Source organism: Lepidochelys kempii, chromosome 4 (assembly GCF_965140285.1).
Source record: "Lepidochelys kempii isolate rLepKem1 chromosome 4, rLepKem1.hap1, whole genome shotgun sequence".
NCBI lineage: Eukaryota > Metazoa > Chordata > Testudines > Cheloniidae > Lepidochelys > Lepidochelys kempii.
The window spans coordinates 31,007,189-31,023,573 of record NC_136383.1 but is presented as its reverse complement, the minus strand read 5'-3'; the positions used below and the strand labels follow the sequence as shown (position 1 = coordinate 31,023,573).

General features: G+C 38.8%; 1 protein-coding gene across 3 annotated transcripts in view; it reads right to left on the bottom strand.

The window, feature by feature from the left end:
• The window catches only part of SGMS2 (sphingomyelin synthase 2), a 60,178-nt gene extending 44,444 nt beyond the window's left edge, over nt 1-15,734 (bottom strand). The window contains exon 1 of one of the 3 annotated variants that reach the window (XM_073340045.2): nt 15,102-15,734. The gene's annotated coding sequence lies outside the window, so the exon portion shown is untranslated. The remainder of the gene's footprint in view (nt 1-15,101) is intronic. The other 2 variants (XM_073340044.2, XM_073340046.2) reach the window with 2 other exon arrangements.
• Between the last annotated feature and the right edge of the window lie 651 nt (nt 15,735-16,385).

Sequence of the window (16,385 nt, the reverse complement as noted above, 5' to 3'; positions counted from 1 at the left end):
CAAATTTTGCCATCTCACTGTTTATCCCTTTTTCCAGATCATTTATGAATGTGTTAAATAGGACTGGGCCCAGTACAGATCCCTGGGGGACACCACTATTTACCTCTCTCCATTCTGAAAACTGACCATTTATTCCTACCCTTTGTTTCCTATCTTTTAACCAGTTACCAATCCATAAGAGAACCTTCCCTTTTATCTCATGACTGCTTATTTTGCCTAAAAGCCTTTGGTGAGGGACCTCGTCAAAGGCTTTCTGAGACTCTAAATACACTATATCCACTGGATCTCCTTTGTGCGCATGCTTGTTGACCCTGTCAAAGAATTCTAGTAGATTGGTGAGGCATGGTTTCCCTTTACAAAAAAGCATGTTGACTATTTTCCAACAAATTATGTGTCTGACAATTTTATTCTTTACAATGGTTTCAATTTTATTCTTTACAATGGTTTCAACCAATTTGCCTGGTACTGAAGTGAGGCTTACTGGCCTGTAGTTGCCAGGGTCACATCTGGAGCCCTTTTTAAAAATTAGCTTCACATTAGCTATCCTTCAGTCATTTGGTACAGAAGCTGATATAAATGATAGGTTACAGATGACAGTTAGTAGTCCTGCAATTTCACATTTGAGTTCCTTCAGAACTCTTGGGTGAATACCATCAGGTCCTGGAGACTTATTACTGTTTAGTTTATCAATTTATTCCAAAACCTCCTCTAATGACACCTCAATTTGAGACAGTTCCTTAGATCTGTCACCCAAAAAGAATGGCTCAGGTTTGGGAATCTCCCTCACATCCTCAACAGTGAACACTGATGCAAAGAATTCATTTAGTTTCTCCACAATGGCCTTATCGTCTTTGAGTGCCCCTTTAGCATCTCGATTGTCCAGTGGCCCCACTGGTTGTTTAGCAGGCTTCCTGCTTCTGATGTATTTAAAAATATTTTGCTATTATTGGAGCATTTGGCTAGCTGTTCTTCAAATTCTTTTTTGGTCTTTCTAATGATATTTTTACACTTCATTTGCCAGAGTTTATGCTCTTTTCTATTTTCCTCATTAGGATTTATCTTCCACTTTTTAAAAGGATGCCTTTTTGCCTCTCACTGCTTCTTTTACTTTGTTGTTTAACCACAGTGGCTCTTTTTTGGCTCTCTTACTATGTTTTTTAAATTGGGGTATACGTTTAAGTTGAGCCTCTATTATGGTGTCTTTAAAAAGTTTCCACGCAGCTTGCAGGGATTTTACTTCCACATTAAAATTGTCACATATGACACTTGCTCTCTTCTTTCCAATTCAAAATCTTTTCCCTAGTTGCAGAGGGGTAAAGGTTGAAACAGAGAGCCTCAGAATGTAAAGAGAGAGTAAGAGTTTAGTCACCGTGTCTAAAGGATGGAGACTGCATTGAGTAAAGTGCCTCTGCTATAGGGTGTGTCAATGGGCAGTTAATTAAAAAAAAAAAAAAAGGAAGTCATGCACTTCCTGATAACAGTTCACTCTGTGCATGAGACATCCTGAAAATATGCAGTGTCGTTATAGCTGTGTTGGTCCCAGGATAGAAGAGAGATAAGGTGGGTGAGGTAACACTCTGTATTTAGCTGTATGCTCAGAGTACTTTTACCAGACCTGAACAAGAGTTCCGTGTAGCTCGAAAGCTTGCCTCTCTCACCAACAGAAACTGGCCCAATAAAATATATTACCTCACCCACTGTGTCTCATCCTGAAAATATTTCAGTAAAAAATATTTCAATAAAAGCTACTCACCTAAAACTTCAAGAGTGATGGACAAAGAATGAATATGTAGCCTCTTTGATCCCAAAAGAGTCCAAAGTGCTTCAACAGCAGGGTCCATCTTTTGCACCACTGGAATCACTTTGCCTACCACTTGACGCACACTTCACCTCTGAGGTTGAATGTGACAGCTCCAACAGTTCACAGCAACAATATACGAGGTAGGGCAAACGTAATAAATTCAACATGGAATTTGATCAGAATATCAGGAACAAAATCCATAATCTTTCAAAAAGTGTTTTTAATAGTCAAAGCCACAAATAACCAGGACCTCCATTTCATATTTTACCTGCAAGTCAGAATCTCCAACTGCACCTCTTAGCACTATACTAAGGGCTTGTATACTAAGGTGCAAATTTAAAGTGAATCAGTTACAGCAAATTAAACCCGCTGTCTGAACCCTCTCTTTCAGAAGTAAAATGGCTTAGTTTGTTTTAGCTTATTCAGTGAATTAACAGATATAGAATTGAATTCATTGGATAAAATTAAACCAAACTCGGGCCATTTCACTTCTGAACAATAGTATCCACACAAAGGTTTAAATGTGCTTTCATTAACACACTTTAAATTCACACCTTTAGTTGATTTGGCATATCCTTCCTGAGCATTACCTTAAAAGAGAAGCCCGAAAGATTCCTGTTCATTATTTATTTGGAAGAGCTCCATTTACTGAGGGCAAGTCTACACTACAGCACTACATCGGCATTGATGCAACTGTGCCACTGTAGGGCATCTGGTTAAGACGCGCTATGCTGATGGGAGAGCGCTCTTCCATTGGCATAATTACACCACCTTGTCGAGAAACAGAATCTGAGTCGGTGGGAGAGCATCTCCTGCCAATGTAGCGAGGGTGCTTACAGCATGAAACTTGTGTTGCTCGGGGGAGGGGCGGCTTTTTCACAATCCTGAGTGAAAAATTATGTCGACTTAGGCTGTTGTGTACACCTGCCCCGAATCATTAAGTCCATTCTCCATTACTAAAGAGTACAGCAGTAGGAATATACTACCGACTACCTGACAAGGATGGCGGTGGTGATTGTGAAATGCTCAGAGAGACTGGAGAGGCTACAAAGGCAAAAAATGCAATAATAATGGGGATTTATACTATCCTCCTATTGAGTAGGTATGTGTCACCTCAGGAAGGGATGCAGAGATAAAATTTGTAAACAACTGCTTCTTGGACCAGCTTTTCCTGAAACCCACAAGGGGAGAGACAATTCGTACATTCTTAGGAAAATTTTTGGAGGTTTTTCATCCAAGTACTAAGTCATCACATGCGACTTAGTTAGTAAGATTTAAGGCATCACTGCTGATCTCAATCAAGAGAATGAAGGGCTGGATACTTGAGAATGCCACATTCAAATGGCCCTGACACAGGAAAATAAGTTTCCCTCCTCTCAAAAGCCACCCTGTAGCTACTACTGCCACTCCCCACTATGTCTGACCTGCTACCAATGCATGTTACTTCACTCCACATCTTTTTGAAAGTGATGCCAGAGCTTCATGAAGCAGTGTGCAGAAGTGACAGACTTATGAGCAATCTTAACTACCATCTAATCCATGTTCTTCCTATATACATGCCTGAGTGGGAAGTAAAAACAAAACAAAACAAAACTTACATACAATGAATGAACTCAAAGGCAATATAAAAGGATTCCAATAACATGCTGGTAACCATGAGAGCAAAGCTGGAGGGGTTTGTGACATCACCAGATCTTGTATGAAAACCCTTATTCAGAGTTCTTTTGTTGTGTTTCATAGATTTGGTGGGTGGTATTTTACATGAAAAAACAATTTTTTAAATTATCATAGTCAAATAGTTCTGTAACTTCCTACTTGTTTGATTTTGGTAAGATTGCAAGTTCAAGTTTTGCTATTAACAGGAGAACAGTCTTCTCCTTTCTCTCAACTAGGTGTGAGGAATTCATTTCCCCTTTTCATTCGAACCTGTAACAATATTTCCTCCTCTCTACTGCTGCATTCCATGAAGGTGATGTTCTGGGTTTTTAAAAAAATATTTTCTTTCCCCCTTGAATGTTGGCCCTCCAATGCTGCTTCAGAGTGTGATAAAGAAACTGTGCTTAGGCAGTACAACAGAAAAGTTTCCGTTTAATCAGGACTGTTCCTGCCCTTGAATAAGGTGGGCTTATTATCTCCCCTGTCACTCAGGGAGGGGGTCATTCTGGGTCTCTCAAAGAGTGGGATGTGATTCAAGAATGGACTCTCCACAAGACTGATGAATCTGCATTTCCCCCTGAAGGCGTTACCCTGGAACATCAACAGAAAAGCCCTGGAAGACTTGTTATAGTAGTGATAGGGCTTGATGACCTTTTAATGCACTTAACTAGCAGTGTCCATGCTGCATTCAGTACCCTTCAACTGTGCCCTGACTAGGGGAAGTGGCTGAGCTCTGTAACCAGGAGCATGGCTGCTGCTATGGGTTCTAGGGATTTAGATGCAACCTTCTACCGGGCATGCTGCCATTCTGGACTTGCCCCCTTCATGGGGATGGGGAGCCACTTGTCCCTGCAGCAGCTTTTCCACTCCTGCCTGCTTGCCTTGTTTTCTGCCTAGGATAAGGGGAGTTTGAGGACAGCAAGCAAGGTGACCCTACTGGGACTGGGCTGCTGAGATAGCGCCTGCATCTCCCATAGCAGAGTTGGTCTCTCCAAACCTGCCCAGCGTCTTTCCTGCCTGGCTGGTGAGGGGGCACTGTCCAGGCTTGGGCTCTGAGGAGGAGGATGTCCACAGAGATGGTCAAGCTTCCTAACAAGACACTTGATAAGAGGGAGGTGGAGCTGAAGACACAGACCTTTCCTTTACCCTTTTGCTAATTAACACAGTTGTCAGCATGGTCCATTGAACCAACAAAGAAGTGCTTTTAAAAATCCCTTCCCAAGTTTAATCTTGCCACACAATACAGAATTGATAACAGCAGTTACAAAAAAGATGCAGTACAGTTGTCTATCTAAGAATTAGCTGATCTGTGACAAACGGAGTTTGGAAAGAAAACAAGAGAAATGAAAAGAATATCTGTAATATTGATGAAACATATTAGTCATGACTGACATGAAAAGGAGATGACTGGTGTACACAAGTAAAATTTCTGTCCACAACTAAAAGCAAAATTATAGGTCTCAATTTACGGAGCCACATCATTACACAGAGGCATCACCACAAATACAGTCCCCTGCCATTTACAAGATGTTGGCCTTTTTGATGAAATAACAAATGAACAAACTTCTGGAATGACATTTTACTTGAAGAGGGACTGTCACACTGACAGTTTCTATATCTTAAGAAATATCGTAAGTACTCATCTTCTGTACTCTACTTACAGCGTCACAACTGTGTTAACAATTGCAAGAGCTCCCTAGCTGGTAGGTCAACTTTTCCTTCAGCTTGATACCCCAGTGAAGTCAAACTTGTGTTTATGTCTTCATAAGACAGTCTGTTGTTCTGGAAAGACTTGTGATACCAAAAGACCAGCTTTATGACTCGAGTGTAGGATGAAATAAGATTAGGATGAATCTCTGGAAAACACACTACTGTTTAATCTGTTGACCCCAGATGGGTACAGCTATGTAAACAGAGGAGTGCAGCACATGGCCCTCATTCCCCTCAAGAACTTCCCGCCCAACTCCCAGATTCACCCTGAACATGAGCAATAATTCAAATATATTCAGTGGCGAAGGAGTAAAATACAAAATTAGTTTCCAACTAACCAATATATTAAAAAATGTCATGTATAACGACAGCATTTGAAAGGCAGGTGGATTTTTGTATGCTTAAATGTTCCCTTTAGCATGAGAGAACTATGATATTTTAGTATGTCCATATATTCAAATTGAAAGACTACAGAAACCTGTTACAAAAAATATCCATGCTGCAATGCAAGTTAATTTCCTAAAATTACTGATTACTCTATGCTTATTTATAAAGTCTTACAACCAGAGTAGTATAAACCAGCTGTAATCTGACAGATTACTCTATTCCTTGCAAAACATCTTCTCAACATTGGGAAGGGCCTAAATGTTAGAGGAAAATTTTCCTACGGAATTTTCAAATGTGTTCATTTCATAACTACTACTACTACTGTAGCTGAAAGGGATAAGCAAACAACAAAAGTTTCTCTATTTAATCTTGTTTATTTAGTTTGTACATTTGACAGCACTTTGCGTGAAATCTACGTATAGTACCACATCAAAAACTAAATGGTTCTTAGTATGCCATCTTAATTTTAATTAGTGTAATTTAAACCAATTCTTATTCTGATTCTAGATTTTAGTAATACTGATTGCAGCTTACAAGCAAGAGTTTAAGAACTGCTGATATAGTCAGTCTGACAGTTCATTTCCTTTGTTCAGAAGGGTCTTTCATACAAAAGGGAGGTGAAAAAAACACTGAGCAGGAAAAAGTTACTGTAAAACCACAATCACTGGCATGAGAATCAAGGCAAGTGTGTGTATCTGAATCTACTTTTAACTCATTTAAAAAAATTGAGTAGATTTCAAGCTAATGTTCTCTCTTTAATATTAAAACTAATTACCAGTTTTAAAGGTAACCATGATTGTAACTCAGAACAGTGTGCTTGCAGGTCAAAGATATTTGACATGAAACCTCAACTGAAGTTGAATAAATTGACTTTTTTTTAAGTTGGATGCACCTTATAAAATAGCAGCAGAAATGGAAAGACTAATTATTGAGCACAACTGCCTACAAATATAGGATATAATCTCAACAGAGGACATCATCTTTGAAAAACACATCATACATTTTGTCAATGATTCTTCAGTAAATGGTCTTGTGACATAATATCTAAGAGTGTCTGAGAAGCTTGAAGGAAGAAATTCCTTGAAGCAATTCATTATATTTCAAAAGGTAAGGGACTTACTTTGGGTTTGTTTGTTGTTGAGACTGCAGGTTAATATGAAAGCCCAAAATCCTTCTAAAATGACCTGGAAAAATATATTTTTTATTGTTCCAAGTAATCCTGCATTAAAAACAGAAAAGCAAGCTTCAAAACAATGCGTCAGCCTTAGGCTCTTTTTCAGGCTGTGAAAAAAAGAACTGACTATTTTCCTAGCTGTGTTCTAATTTCTATCTTATTTTGAAGAAAAATACCAACATGGTAGTTACGACATCTTATTTTTCATTTGAAATCTTTTCTTAATTTTGCATCACATTGCAAAATAGTGTAATTGATTTTACTTTCCAAATCACACCTCAAAGCTCCATGCAAAGCATACATACACATAAAAACAAAACCACTCTGTGCGGACTGCAGACTCTACAGCATCTGCACTTCAGTAACTTTAACAGCGCAACCGCATCTTTATTTGGCCTTGTTACCTAATAAGCTTGTGAGAGCCAAATTCAATCCTCATATACAACCCCTGTTAAAGTCAACAGAAGTTGCATGGGTATGCTGGAGGACAGGAATGGGGTCTTATGGTCACATTATGCTGTTGGATTTGAGTGCAAGCTCCTAGTGAAGTCACCAGGAACCATGCTCATGCTTCCAAAAATGGAATTTAACTTTACTCATCCACTGTCATTTACATAGCATTCTTAGGGTATGTCTACACAGCAACAGGACACCCGTGACTGGCCCGAGCCCCGTGAGCCAGAATTGGTTGGCATGGGACAAGTTTGTAGTTGCTGTGTTGAAATAGCCTTAGAGTCTGATCCAATTCCCATTGAAGTCAATGGAAAGACTCCAGTGGGAACTGGATCAGGTCCTTAATACACAGCACCACAAAAGAAAAATTATATGGGCACCCTTTTAAAAGTTGAAGTAGTTGGTTAGAAGTAAAATCTAAATCATCAACATCCCTCAAAATGAGCCCTACAACGCTAACAAATTATCAGCAAATCTGAATATATAAGTATGAATTAAGCCAATTAAAACTGTAGCACTTCGTGTTTCTAGATGTTAAATTTAGAACTAGAAAACTTGTATCTTTTAAAGTTATTTTTAATTCTTTAGAATTAAATATTTGTATGGTATAGAAATTTAAATGGGAATAATGAGAAGAGATCAAATTGCATAATTGGACAATATTACATTCAGCATGTTTTTTTAGCACTGCCAAGGCAAGAATGTGACATTCCAATTTTAACATGTTCTTTTGAGGCTGTGGTGATGGGAACACTTTGCTTCAATACAGCCTGTGTTCAGATTCAAACGGACACTGGCTGCAGCATTTGGCATCCTAATAAAGCATCTTCAAATAGCAAGTGCTGTTTCCCCATTTATGAGGTGGATGTGGGGGAGGGACAAAAGCAGCAGAAGCAAGCTAGAATTGCTGTGACAGGAAATATACAGAGCCACCTACCAGGTGTTTGACTTTTATTGTGCCCTACCTAAGTAAAAAAAAAATTACCATGGGAGCATGACCTTTGTCCCTGTTGTCATTCCACTTTAACAGCTATTATGTTCCTTAAGATAATACAGGAGGTCTGTACAATTGCTCCACTACTCAGCACCATTGAACTTCAATGTGTCAATGTAAGAAGGATCTTGGGGTGTGGGTAAGCAAACAATTTGTCACTGGTTTATGTAAATTAAATGTAACTGAAACTGTGAGAAACAATTCAATATTCCTTGCTCTCTCTGTTAATTAATTGGTTGGCAGTTCAAGATACTTTGAGTCTTAACAAAATAAATAAGTTAAGCTTTCTAAAAGCACTCAACACCTGAAAATCTGGATAAACATTTCATGTGGGAAACATACAGGAAGAGCAGGTGAACAATAAATAAAGAAAAGTATTGGCTTGATGCAAATAACTCTACCTGTATTGAAATATAGGGAAGGATGATCTTATACTTAGGTCACTAAACTGGGAGTCAGGAAATCTCAGTTCTATATTGTTCCTCCTGCCAGAGATCTCCTGTTTGACCTTGGACTAATCACTTAAACTTGTCTATCCCTAATAATACCTCCCTGATGTTGTCAGGATAAATTAGTGGTTTTGTGGTGTTCAGATACAATGGTGATATATACCAAAGAAATGTATATAAAAACAAACAAAACACAAATAACCTTAAATAATATTTTGGGTATGCAAATGGCTTTTAGTTCTGAGGGAACACAGCTTCACACAATGGCCTAAAATGTATTCTACTTTAAGGCTTTCTATACCTAGTTAGTTCCGCAATAGCAGAAAAATCAGACATCAACACCAAGATGATGATGTATGTAGATACGTTTACAAATTACCAATTTTGGAAAGCAAAGGGGTCAAATTTAAAGTGTTCCAATAGCAACAAGATGTTATATCTTACCTGGAAATAAGGTATCACTGAACTACACTGGATGAAAGGAGTTTTTTCCACTTGAAAATTACTAGAATTTGTAAAATAACCTTTTACCATTTTCAGCAGCGATACATTGGCACATTGATGGGAATGATAACTGACCCATTAACTTGGAGTTAGCTACCTTTGTCTAGGCAAGTTCCTTCTGACATCTATCACTCATTCAGTTAATCAGAAAATAATTCTGAACTGTTTCAGGCAGTTTTGCACAGATGCAATGAAAATGGAGTGATCTGAGATTAGATCATGGATTGAGAAATAAATTTACTTTGGCTATGTCTACACTGCCATATAAGCCCAAGGTTAATGGAACTCGAGTCAGCTGACCCTTGTTAGGGAATCCTGGGGCTTGAGCATCTACATTGTATTTTAACCCTATGTTAAGAGACTTTTCTAATCTATGCTCAAACCTAGGGCTCTGGTGTCCACTCTGCAGTGCACAAACCTGAGTCAAAGTAACCATATCCCAGAGTCCATAGCACCCCCTACCACTGAAATGTGGATGCTCTAGCACTAGGACCATGGTGGTCCTTTGGTCCTTTTCCATGTGGAAAAACTTTGCTGCGCACCATGCGCATTACCAGGAAGCAGCTCATTTTGCAAAATGCTTGATCAGTTTGCTCTCCATTGGAAACCCAGGAGGATCTCCAACAGTGTGCTTGCAGATTGGTATCAGAAGAAAATGGGTTAGTCCTGAACTGAGCTGCTCACAGAAGTGCCCTTAATCAGAATAAGTCTGAACATATGAGGATCTGATTATGTGGAGACTGAAAGACTGATGAGGACTTGAGTGGAGAGGGAGATTGACTTAGTGATACATGGGTAAAACAGGGTAGCAATATTTTGTTATTTGTGTTACACTAGTGTCCAGAGGCCTCATTCAGGGTTGAGGTTCCATTATGTGGGGCACTGTACGAACATAATATTAAAAAACAATTCCATGCCACAAAGAGATTACAATCTTAATAGGTACAAGATGCAACAGGTGCATAGCGGGGGAGTAGGTAGAAACAAGGGCAACAGTTCCAGGAATGCAAAGCTCCACATATTAGTTACGTGCACATTTTGGAAGTTTTATAGTTCACCTGAGAGGGATTCATTAACTTCTCTTGTTTACCAATTTTTTTAAAAAAATATCCTAGTTGGGAGGTCCTTGACATTCACATGTGCTTTAAGACAGCCTCTTGTCAATTTCAATGGCTCAGCTGGCCAGAGTGAAGATTATGTAGACACCTGAACAATCACTTTTTTTTAATAAAGTGCCTGGGACAGGCCCTGAGAACTGTGACATCTCCCATGTTCATGGCCACATGGGTCACCATACCTGGTAAAGGCCGTTTCACTAAAACTAGATTGAAATAATTACTGTAATAGCAAGAAAGCATGGCAGCAGCTCTATCGTATCTTGCCTGGTGATAAAAAAGGGGCATGTAGTGATCATACCTACACTTTTGCAAAAGGGAAAATCAAATACAAGGAAGCCCCAAAACTCAAAATTGTGATGGGTCCTAAAATTGTTGCGCTAAAAACAAAAAAACAAACAAACAAAACTCCTTGCAAACAAAATGTAGCATTTTCAGGATTTCTCTAAGAAAACCGCCCTTTGGGAATTTTTAAAAACTGAATATATTTTCATCATTGATACTGGGGGACTGTTCTGCAAGCCAACAGCACATACTATAAAAACTACGGAGAGGATCTATACATTACTTTGTATCTAGTGTGAGGGGGCAGGGCGGGGCAGGAATCTGTCAAGACCACAGGCATCCCCAGGGTGAGAAGCCATAATGAATGACTGCATGGCCATCCACCCCTAGAGGCTCAGAAGTACTTTGAGCATCCTAGAACCTTTGGCAATACAAATATCCATCTTCCAACAAAATAAATACAAAAGGACTTACTAATGAACTTGGGTAAAGGACATTATATTTCACTACAATGAGGCTTAGTTCCACTGAGCTTTGTAACAGTGACCATAAGTATTTGTTAATATAGGTATTTCCCCCCCACCCCATCCCCACCCATTAGCTACGCTATTTTCTATTAGTGTGAATGTTACACATACTAACAATCTGTAACAGTGATAGTGCAAACAAAGATATGCTGGGACAGTGGGACCTGTTGTCATTAAAATATCATAGCATCTGCTGGAACAGTAATGCCCAGTATGGTTAAGCAGTTCTCTCAGCAGATACAGATCCGAGAAGACAGTAGCATCTGTGTTACATAAACTTTCCCATCAATGCCTGGTTTAGCTCCTAAAGTCTCACAGCATCTTCTGGGACAGTAGTGTCCATGGTACAATAATTCTCCCAGCAGACACAGATCTATGAAGACAGTAGTGTCTGTTATATTAATCTTCCCAGCATCTGTTAGGAGTACTGTAGTATTGTATCCATGCTAAATAAAGTGTCATACCATCTGCATTGTCTATCCTGTTTTAATATTGTGAAACTATCTTGTGAGCTGATAGCCTATAGAAGTATAAATTAAACAAAAATATGTATTGGTTACTAATAATTTCAGCTTCACAGTAAAGTCTTGTATTAGATAAGAAAATTTAGAAGAATAATACTCCAGAACACTGTTCCTTAAGAAAAATCCTGACTTGGGTCAATAAATAGGAAGAATCTAAAAATATAATTGTTTCCTACTTTTTTCTGTTTGTGTACTTTATGTATGTTTCACAGCACAGATAATGAAAACAGATTAGTCACTTCCTTTGTACAGAAATTACTTGGCAAAATAGAATAAAGTTCTAGGAATAAAAATTAGGTTTGTATTTGTGGACCCAATCCTGCACTTCCTTCTCAGGTAACTCAACTTGACTTTTGTCCAAGTAATAAGTTTATACTAGCCAAGACAACAGGCTCCTTACAAGGTGTGACTATATAGTTTTAATGCCCAAAGGTGTCAATTGCCTCATAATAACTATAGCCTATTAACATGTCTTTCTATTGTAAAAGAACTTTATTGACGGGGAAATGGTTTTATGTTCACAGATATCAAAGCTGAGAGTTTAGGTATTGTTTAACCTTTGCACTTTGAGGAGGCAAATAGCTGGTGATATGGTAGATTATCATCTGTGATATATCAGTGTACATTGTCAAAGCAAACTCCTCCTAAAAACTCATAAGATCTGCAAACCTAAGTGTAAGCGTGTGGCCTCACAGATTGCCTCTCAATAGATCTATTTAGACAAAAAATGTTACAAATTACAGTGTTTCTGGTGTATAATTTGGGTCTCCAGAGAAATATTCTATTCTGTGACTGACAAGAGAACAGTCTTGCAGGAAACTGTGTTCATGAAAGCTCATGCTCAAATAAATTGGATAGTCTCTAAGGTGCCACTAGTACTCCTTTTATTTTGTGAATACAGACTAACATGGCTGCTACTCTGAAACCTGTGTTCACATGATTGTCTGTTGTTAAATTTTACTTAATACAGGCACTTTTAAAATCTGAGGCATCTGGCAAAATTCAGAAAAGAAATAATTTCTGTGAAAGTATATTGATACGTAATTACTGTGCCCAATCAGCAATCATTTTGCACCCAGAACTCCCCTTGAAGTCAATGGAAAATTTCAGTCAGTGGGGATTGATAACAGGGTGAGTCCTAAAATGGTGCATAAGTGATTTTATATAAATTATTGTTTTTTCAGGAGAGCAAACAAAATGACAGGAGATGCTGTTGGAGAACGCAGTGTATGCAGAAATCCAAACTGGCAATGCAGAATGTAATTTCAAAGTCTTGTAATGAGGGCCACAGTAGAATTACATTGTTGAATCTAAATACCTGGGTTGACATTCCATTCTCAGTAGTGCTGGTGGAAACAAGGAATAACTCCATTGTAGACAATTGTTATCAGTGCAACCTAAACCAGCATTTGGCCCTTAATTGTGAGAACTAGCCTTGTTTGTAAGGTTAAAAAAAATGTTAATCAGAAGGAGGTTTTATGGCCTGGAAAGGGACATTTGCAAGTCAACTCCTCAATCAAAGCTCAAAAATAGGAGTTCTTTCAGAAAGCTTGTGAAAACTCAAGTTGCGTATAAACTAACTCTAACATTTTTATTTTGAAATGTTACTGAGTGTCTGGTCCTGTTTTCCAGTCATACTTTCTCCTCTCATTCATTCTGTACCCTAAATACTGTCCTCTCTGCTCTGTGAGCTCATTTGGAAGATTGGTTTTCTTAGTTGGTTACTAAATAACTAGTATCACTATCTAGAGACCATCATACTCCCTAGATGCCCACCAGGACAAGTCTGGAAGACTTGGTTGTTTCTTCATTCTGCAATTCTTGGGCCAACATCATAAAACTTACTGAATACAGTTGGGAAAAGCCCCATCTCCATTAAAATGTTATGGGTTTTTCCAAATGTCACCGCTTACTGAGCCTACTTTGTATGAACATTTTTAAAATGTCCTTGGGAAGAACACAAACATCTCCATATATTTCTTAGGTATCAAGGGTCTTGCCCAACAGCACTAAGGACCCTATACCATGCCTGCTGTAACCAATGGAAAGGAAAGACTCCTATTGACTTCAATGGGCAATGGATCAGGTTCTAGATCAGCTTTTATTTAACTTACATATCTAAACCCTATCCTAATTTTATAAAGGTAAATGAAATTAAAAATTACACAGGTAACATAATTTATTCCTAAAAAAATACACTAAAATAATCTCTCAAATAACAGCACCTCTAAACACCATAACTACACTATAATGCCTAATACCTAGCTCTTATACAGAACTACCATCTTCTATAAATACAAGATCCAAAGAGGGAGAATGAAAACACATAATACTTTCTATCACGACAATGTATCATTCTTTAATTTAACTCAAATACGAGGACTACATTTTAATTTAAATGCGACCACTAATGCTACTGTAGGTCCCAATCCAGCAAATTTTAAGCACTTGGTTAACTTTACACCGGTAGTAGTCCCGCTGAGATATCATTACAATATTAACATTTCAGATTTATAAATAACTATTTATAGGGTTATTATCTGATAGGAAACTTTCATTCAAACAAAACTTGACAGACATTTTTAGAATAGAATTTTCTTTCCAATATCAAAAACAAACTGTTCACTGGTTCTTGAGTCCTGAATATAAAAAAAGTTGGCTGGCTTGAGAAGTTTGGGTTGTTTTATTTGATTTTATAAAGCTCAAAGCATTAAGACAGACAGTTTCATTTGCAAAAAAAAGTTGAAAAGCAACAAGTTCATAGTACGATCTAATCACCTGGGTTTTGGGGAAAAAAAAAAAGTTACCAAGATTCTGCATTTCAATCAGTTTCTCCTGTGCTGTAACTACATTTCATAAGGATTTTTAAGTTTTATTTTACTCTGCAAAAGGTGCATCTTAAGTATGCATTAATCTAATTAATCTAGAAGGTAAATTCATAAAGATTTATAGCCAGACTCTGCTCCCACTGAAGCCAATGGCAAGACTCCCATCAGCATCAATAGGAGCAAGAAGCTGACTTTTACAAAGCCACTGTGGTCTAGAATGTACAAACATTTTAAAAAGTTCAAACATTTAAAAGTTCTTACACACCATTGCTCAAATATGCACGTAGCACAGCTCCAGAGGGTCCCATTATAACTCTTGGGTAACGAATGTCCATTTTAAAAGATACATAAATATGTTCCCCACATTAAATAGATATTTACAAGACAAACAAAGCAGCCTATGCATCTGATGAAGTGAGCTGTAGCTCACGTAAGCTTATGCTCAAATAAATTTGTTAGTCTCTAAGGTGCCACAAGTACTCCTGTTCTTTTTGCGGATACAGACTAACACGGCTGCTACTCTGAAAGCAGCCTATAGTATCACTCATACACTTTCTTTGACAGGGGGAAAAATAATGTAACAGTTTTTTTTTTAAAGTAAAAATTATTTGGCAGAGGCAAAAGCAGGGAAGTGAACAGTCTGTAAAAGAAATTAATAAATCATGTTAGAAATGGAAGAGACCTATTAGATTACCTTGCCAATGCAGGATTGCTCTCTACAGTTGCATTTCTAGTACTCTGCCCATCTAGTTTTGGACATCTTACGTGAAATACTCAGGCTGTCGTGGTACACGTCGGTAACAAGCCACATTCCATCATTCCCATCCTTACTCTGCAGAATACAAAGTTGTATTGATTTGTGTCATTCAACATACCCACTTAGTTGTATATGGAAACAGTGGAGCTGAAGGTAGTTCCTCCTCCAAAGGCAGCAGAGAAGTCTCCTTTGCAGCCTCAGGACTCTTTGACATTTGGGCTTTGCAGCTCTTTATGGCCAAAGACACACAGACACTCCCACTTCTGGGGTGGTAGCTGAAGCAAAAAGCAGCTAGAAAAGTTTGCCCACACCTTTATCTTCCCCTGCAATTCTCTTCTCCTTCCTGGCAACAGGGACTGGCCTTAAGGGCGATGGGGAAGGCGACACTTCTTAGTAAGGTTTCCTTGAAATGATTGCCAGATCCGTATGCACCGTTACCTCAGCAATGCTACAGCTGGAGAAGCTCTCCTGATAGAGGGCGGCTCCAGGCAGAAGGGAGGGCGGGGGTAAACTCGAGGCAGCTTTCTCTGCGTGCTGCTGCTGTGTTTACACTCCGTTTCATGCTCTTTGCTTCCCCCCCGCGAGCCTGGATCTTGCCTGACATCATTAATTCTCTTACACACTGACACACGCCCGCCCACTCCATTTCCAAACACTGACTCACCCCAGTGCTGCTGCTATTCAAAGGCAAGGCTAGAAAAACTGGTAACACCGGTAAAGAAACCCCCCGCCCCCTAAAGGTGGAGAGAGAGCTTGGCACTGAAATAAAGAATGAGTTTGCTCAGTGCCTGCCTGCTTACTTGCTACTGTTGTTACAAGCACTTGAGCTAGAGAGCTGTCAGGCAGGGACAATGGGAATGGGTGAAATTGCATTTGTCTGACTCAAAACGCACCGCAAAGCTCTTCCGAACGGGTATAAGCTGCCTTAAAATTAATACCCAAACAAATGAGCTCAGTGTGTGAGCTTTTGGCAGACCTCCTTGCTTTCTCCCTGTGCTGAAGTCCACTCCCTATCCTAACCCTCCATGCCCACATCCTCTCCTGATTAAAACAGTTTTCTTCCAGGAGACATCTAAACCCTCCCCCTCAAAGCCATATTCAACTGGCTGACAAAAATACATATATATTTAAAAAAATCCAAACCACAGAATATCCAAGATTACAGAACCGTAACAAGATGTGTGTTAAACTTCATTGCTCAGTCACATTGGCCCTGATCCT